Source organism: Tursiops truncatus, chromosome 4 (genome assembly GCF_011762595.2).
Source record: "Tursiops truncatus isolate mTurTru1 chromosome 4, mTurTru1.mat.Y, whole genome shotgun sequence".
NCBI classification, from domain to species: Eukaryota; Metazoa; Chordata; class Mammalia; order Artiodactyla; family Delphinidae; genus Tursiops; species Tursiops truncatus.
Window position 1 is genome coordinate 32,410,933 of NC_047037.1, and position 7,812 is coordinate 32,418,744.

The following is a 7,812-nucleotide window of genomic DNA, read 5'->3' on the forward strand; positions in this document are numbered from 1 at the left end:
AATGAGGAAAGGAGGTACAGAGGAAGTGGAGAGAAGGAAATCATATGTAAAAATATCACAAGAGAACTTCCCTGAACGGAAGGACATGAGTTAAGTGCCTGTCAAGTACCCAGTACAGTAAATGAAAAAAGACCCAGAGCAAGAGAAGTGGTGGAGAGATTTCCAAATACCTGGCATAAAAAAGATTCTAAAGACTTCCAGCAGGAGGAAAACAGGTCATCTACAGACAAACAGGAGTCAGAAACTGAGTAGGGCTGCAAGAAGAGCAGGGTTTGATCACTGGAGGTGAGAAACTCAAATTCATTTTTTAAATGTGTAGAAATTGAGCTACTTCTTCAGATGTTGTATAGACTATTGAATATGGGAGCCTGGAATTCTAGAGATTTTAGTGCATTTTTTTCTTCTTTTCTTTTCTTTCTCTTTCTTCCTTCCTTCTTTCCTTCCTTCCTTCCTTCCTTTCTTTCTTTCTCTTTTTTCCTTTTTTCTTTTGTAGGACCCCTTCCCATAAGCCATGTAGCAACCTAGTGCATCTCCTTCCACACTTGTCTCTATGCCTAGATATCACACATGTACTAAATGTATATATGTATATATACACACACATATCCACATGTATACATACATGCACATATATCCATATTTAGACACAAACATATGCAAGCATATCCACGTGTGAACACGTGGCAGCACAGGACTGCGCCTCTCATACCTCTGACTGTAGTGTTTGCATCGAGGCCAGCTTCCCCAGTCTCTGACGCAGCAAGGCACGGACATTAAGCCAGGCCTGTTCCCAGGACATGGAACTCCAGGAACTTGGGACTTTGATTCAGTGACACCCCATCCAAGTTGCCAAAACTTTCTTAGAACTGCATTCTCCCAGCCTCCTCCAGCAAACTCCCCATATTTAAAATTTATTTATTTATTTATTTTTGGCTGTGTTGGGTCTTCATTGCTGAGCGTGGGCTTTCTGCGAGCGGGGGCCACTCTTGGTTGCGGTGCACGGGCTTCTCATTGCGGTGGCTTCTCTTGATGTGGAGCACGGGCCCTAGGTGCACAGGCTTCAGTAGTTGTGGCATGTGGGCTCAGTAGTTGTGGCTCACAGGCTCTAGAGTGCAGGGTCAGTACTTGTGGAGCACAGGCTTAGTTGCTCCGCGGCATGTGGGATCTTCCCGGACCAGAGATCGAACCTGTGTCCCCTGCATTGATAAGCAGATTCTTATCTGCTGCGTCACCAGGGAAGCACCAAACTCTCCATTTTTTTAATCACAGGAGTTTTTCCCAATAAACTTGAAGTCTAATATCCCATTTTAGTGACTTTTAGTGATCCCATTTAGTGATTCTTGAAGGACCCAAACAAACAAAGTATATATATACATATATATGTGTATATATATATATATATATACACACATATATATGTATATGTATACATATATATGTGTATATATATATATACACATAAACTATATATATGTATATATATATGACTCTAGGTTTGTTTTTTTTTATACAGCAGGTTCTTATAAGTCATCCATTTTATGCATATCAGTGTGTACATGTCAATCCCAATTGCCCAATTCATCACACCACCACCACCACCCCCTGCTGCTTTCCCCCCTTGGTGTCCATAAGTTTTTTCTCTACGTCAGTGTCTCAATTTCTGCCCTGGAAACCAGTTCATCTGTACCATTTTCTAGGTTCCACATATATGTGTTAATATATGATATTTGTTTTTCTCTTTCTGACTTATTTCACTCTGTATGACAGTCTCTAAGTGCATTCATGTCTCTACAAATGACCCAATTTTGTTCCTTTTTATGGCTGAGTAATATTCCATTGTATCTATGTACCACATCTTCTTTATCCATTCGTCTGTCGATGGGCATTTAGATTGCTTCCATGACCTGGCTATTGTAAATATTGCTGCAATGAACATTGGGGTGCATGTGTCTTTTTGAATTATGGTTTTCTCTGGGTATATGCCAGTAGTGGGATTGCTGGGTCATATGGTAATACTATTTTTAGTTTTTTAAGGAACCTCCATAGTGGCTGTATCAATTTACATTCCCACCAACAGTGCAAGAGGGTTCCCTTTTCTCCACACCCTGTCCAGCATTTGTTGTTTGTAGATTTTCTGATACTGCCCATTCTAACTGGTGTGAGGTGATACCTCATTGTAGTTTTGACTTGCATTTCTGTAATGATTAGTGATGTTGAGCAGCTTTTCATGTGCTTCTTGGCCATCTGTATGTCTTCTTTGGAGAAATGTCTATTTAGGTCTTCTGCCCATTTTTGGATTGGGTTGTTTGTTTTTTTAATATTGAGGTGCATGAGCTGTTTATATATTTTGGAAATTAATCCTTTGTCCGATGATTCATTTGCACATATTTCTCCCATTCTGAGGGCTGTCTTTATGTCTTGTTTATGATTTCCTTTGCTGTGCAAAAGCTTTTACGTTTCATTAGGTCCCATTTGTTTATTTTTGGTTTTATTTCCATTACTCTAGGAGGTGGATCAAAAAAGATCTTGTTGTGATTTATGTCAAAGAGTGTTCTTCCTATGTTTTCATCTAAGAGTTTTATAGTGTCCGGATGTACATTTAGGTCTCTAATCCATTTTGAGTTTATTTTTGTGTATGGTGTTAGGGAGTTTTCTAATTTCATCCTTTTACATGTAGCTGTCCAGTTTTCCCAGCACCACTTATCAAAGAGACTGTCTTTTCTCCATTGTATATCCTTGCCTCCTTTGTCATAGATTAGTTGACCATAGGTGCATGGGTTTACCTCTGGGCTTTCTATCCTGTTCCATTGATCTATATTTCTGTTTTTTGTGCCAGTACCATATTGTCTTGATTACTGTAGCTTTGTAGTATAGTCTGAAGTCAGAGAGTCTGATTCCTCTAGCTCCGTTTTTTCCCCTCAAGACTGCTTTGGCTATTCGGGGTCTTTTGTGTCTCCATACAAATTTTAAGATTTTTTTGTTCTAGTTCTGTAAAAAATGCCATTGGTTATTTGATAGGAATTGCATTGAATCTGTAGATTGCTTTGGGTAGTATAGTCATTTTCACAATATTGATTCTTCCAATCCAAGAATATGGTATATCTCTCCATCTATTGGTAACATCTTTAATTTCTTTCATCAGTGTCTTACAGTTTTCTGCGTACAGGTCTTTTGTCTCCCTAGATAGGTTTCTTCCTAGGTATATTATTCTTCTGTTGCAATGGTAAATGGGAGTGCTTCCTTAATTTCTCTTTCAGATTTTTCATCATTAGTGTATAGGAATGCAAGATATTTCTGTGCAGTAATTTTTTATCTTATAACTTTACCAAATTCATTGATTAGCTCTAGTAAAACTACTAGGATTCTAGTAAAACTACTAGGATTCTCTATGTATAGTATCATGTCATCTGCAAACAGTGACAGTTTTACTTCTTCTTTTCCAATTTGTATTCCTTTTATTTCTTTGTCTTCTCTGATTGCTGTGGCTAGGACTTCCAAAACTATATTAAATAATAGTGGTGAGAGTGGACATCCTTGTCCTTTTGCTGATCTTAGAGCAAATGTTTTCAGTTTTTCACCATTGAGAATGATGTTTGCTGTGGGTTTGTCATATACGGCCTTTATTATGTTGAAGTAGGTTCACTCTATGCCCACTTTCTGGAGAGTTTTTATCATAATGGGTTTTGAATTTTGTCAAAAGCTTTTTCTGCATCTATTGACAATATCATATGCTTTTTATTCCTCAATTTGTTAATATGGTGTATCACATTGATTGATTTGCGTATATTGAAGAATCCTTGAATCCCTGGGATAAAGCCCACTTGATCATGGTGTATGATCCTTTTAATGTGTTCTTGGATTCTGCTTGCTAGTATTTTGTTGAGGACTTTTGCATCTCTATTCATCAGTGATATTGGTCTGTAATTTCCTTTTTTTGTAGTATCTTTGTCTGGTTTTGGTGTCAGGGTGATGGTGGCCTCATAGAGTGAGTTTGGGAGTTGTCCTTTCTCTGCAATTTTTTGTAAGAGTTTGAGAAGGATGGGTGTTAGCTCTTCTCTGAATATTTGATAGAATTCACCTGTGAAGCCATCTGGTCCTGAACTTTTGTTTGTTGGAAGGTTTTTAATGACAGTTTCAATTTCATTGCTTGTGATTGGTCTGTTCATATTTTCTATTTCTTCCTGGTTCAGTCTTGGAAGGTTATACCTTTCTAAGAATTTGTCCATTTCTTTCAGGTTGTCCATTATATTGGCATAGAGTTGCTTGTAGTAGTCTCTTAGGATGCTTTGTATTTCTGCAATGTCTGTTGTAACTTCTCCTTTTTCATGTCTAATTTTACTGATTTGAGTCCTCTCCCTCTTTTTCTTGCTGAGTCTGGCTAATGGTTTATCAATTTTGTTTATCTTCTCAAAGAACAAGCTTTTAGTTTTATTGATCTTTGTTACTGTTTTCTTTGTTTCTATGTTATTTATTTCTGCTCTGATCTTTATGATTTCTTTCCTTCTGCTAACTTTGGGTTTTGTTTGTTCTTCTTTCTCTAGTTCCTTTAGGTGTAATGCTAGATTGTTTATTTGAGATTTTTCTTGTTTCTTGAGGTAAGTTTGTATAGCTATAAACTTCCCTCTTAGAACTGTTTTTTCTGCATCCCATAGAGCATCATGTTTTAATTGTAATTTGTTTCTAGGTATTTTTTGATTTCCTCTTTGATTTCTTCAGTGATCTCTTGGTTATTTAGTTACGTATTGTTTAGACTCCATGTGTTTGTGTTTTTTACGTTTTTTTCCCTGTAATTGATATCTAATCTCATAGCTTTGTGGTTAGAAAAGATGCTTGATATGATCTCAGTTTCTTAAATTTACTGAGGCTTGATTTGTGACCCAAGATGTGATCTATCCTGGAGAATCTTCTGTGCGCACTTGAGAAGAAAGTGTAATCTGCTGTTTTTGGATGAAATGTCCTATAAATATCAATTAAATCTATCTGGTCTATTGTGTCATTTAAAGCTTATTTTTCCTTATTAATTTTCTGTTTGGATGATCTGTCCATTGGTGTAAGTGAGGTGTTAAAGTCCCCCACTATTATTGTGTCACTGTTGATTTCCTCTTTTATAGCTGTTAGCAGTTGCCTTATGTATTGAGGTGTTCCCATGTTAGGTGTATATATATTTATAATTGTTATATCTTCTTCTTGGATTGATACCTTGATCATTATGTAGTGTTCTTCCTTGTCTCTCATAACAGTCTTTATTTTAAAGTCTATTTTATCTGATATGATTATTGCTACTCCAGCTTTCTTTTGATTTCCATTTGCATGGAATATCTTTTTCCTTCCCCTCACCTCCAGTCTGTATGTGTCCCTAGGTTTGAAGTGGGTCTCTTGTAGACAGCATATATATGGGTCTTGTTTTTGTATCCATCCAGCAAGCCTGTGTCTTTTGGTTGGAGCATTTAATCCATTCACGTTTAAGGCAATTATCAATATGTATGTTCCTATTACCATTTTCTTAATTGTTTGGGGATTGTTTTTGTAGGTCCTTTTCTTCTCTTTTGTTTCCCACTTAGAGAAGTTCCTTTAGCATTTGTTGTATAGCTGGTTGGTGGTGTTGAATTCTCTTAGCTTTTGCTTGTCTGTAAAGCTTTTGATTTCTCCATCAAATCTGAATGAGATCCTTGCTGGGTAGAGTAATCTTGATTGTAGGTTCTTCCCTTTCATCACTTTAAGTATATCATGCCACTCCCTTCTGGCTTGTAGAGTTTCTACTGAGAAATCAGCTGTTAACTTTATGGGAGTTCTCTTGTATGTTATTTGTCATTTTTCCCTTGCTGCTTTCAATAATTTTTCTTTGTCTTTAATTTTTGCCAATTTGATTACTATGTGTCTTGGCATGTTTCTCCTTGGGTTTATCCTGTATAGGACTCTCTGTGCTTCCTGGACTTGGGTGGCTATTTCCTTTCCCATGTTAGAGATGTTTTTGACTATAATCTCTTCAAATATTTTCTCGGGTCCTTTCTCTCTTCTTCTTCTGGGACCCCTATAATGTGAATGTTGTTGTGTTTAATGTCGTCCCAGAGGTCTCTTAGGTTGTCTTCATTTCTTTTCATTCTTTTTTCTTTATTCTGTTCCACAGCAGCGAATTCCACCATTCTCTCTTCCAGATCACTTATCCGTTCTTCTCCCTCAGTTATTCTGCTATTGATTCCTTCTAGTGTATTTTTCATTTCAGTTATTGTATTGTTCATCTCTGTTTGTTTGTTCTTTAATTCTTCTAGATCTTTGTTATACATTTCTTACATCTTCTCAATCTTTGCCTCCATTCTTTTTCCAAGGTCCTGGATCATCTTCACTATCATTATTCTGAATTCTTTTTCTGGAAGGTTGCCTATCTCCACTTTATTTGGTTGTTTTTCTGGGATTTTATCTTGTTCCTTCATCTGGTACATAGTCCTCTGCCTTTTCACCTTGTCTATCTTTCTGTGAATGTGGTTTTTGTTCCAAAGGCTGCAGGATTGTAGTTCTTCTTGCTTCTGCTATATCTAGGTTTTTAAATCATCGTTTTCCCTAAATACTGTAAATGCTTTTCTTCATCTTGCTTTTCTTATTCATCAATGTCTAATGAAAATTTATTATGGCATTTCTCTATTTCATTCTTTTAATGGCTCACAACTTTCCTAGGTATGGATGCACCCTAATTTACTCAACCTATAAATGGTCATTCACTTCGATTCCAATTTTTGGACACTATGGACAGAGCTGCAATAATTATCATTATCTTGTACAGATATTTGAGGATAGATGATAAAGAATAGACTGGCAGTCAAAATATATTTATGTACATATAATTTATACAATTTATAATATATCAAATTGTTAATTTTATATAATAATTTTAATTGATGCTGCCAGATTGATTTTTTAGAAAGCCTATAAAAATGAACATTTCTGCTAACAATGTATGTGAATATCCCTTTCTTTCTCTGCAGGTCCACAAGCAATAGGTATTACCAATCATTTTCATTTTTGGGGGGTGGCTGATTTAACTACTTTGTTAACTAGTAGTGATTTTTCATATCTTTTGGTTCTTTAGAATTGCTTTTAAATAAATTGCCAATATTTCTATTGGGTCATTTATCTTCTTCTTGTAAGTTTCTAAAAATTCTTTGCTCCTTTTGTCCTGGTTTATAAACATGGTCTGCAAATCTCTTTATCTGTTGTCTTTGTGTTATCTCTTGCCACACAAAGTTTAAAATTGTCAACTAGTCAAATATGTTAACTTTTCTTTCATAGCTTCTGGGTTTCTTGCATTTGTTAAACCTTTCCCCCACCCCATCTTCATGGTCCAAGAAGGCTGCTAGAGCTCCAGCCATCCAATCTGTATTACAGGCAGCAGTATGGAGAAAACGACAAGAAGGGCATTCCACCTCTCTTTGAAAGAAACTTTCCAGAAAATTTCTACACAATAACTCCACTTACATGTCATTGCCATAATTTAGAGACATAGCCATAGCCAGCTGCAAGAGGAATATTATCACAGCCATCTTCGGGAAATGCAATCTTCCACACCCACATTTAGAAGCAAGGGTGCCCTTGCTGCATGGCATTCAATAGACAAGCAGAGACCACACACTGCTAAGAGTGGGCTGGAGCCTGGGAACCTGCTTTTAGGAGAGAAAGGGTCTCTATTCTGCCTCCACAGACACCATGCTTAAGACAGTTGGACTGCTAAGTCAGGAAGGTCTCAGCTCTGAGGCTTGTGTGAACAAACCCCAGAGTGGCCGTAGCTTCCAGAAGTGGCACCTCTGCCTCAGGCCCCTC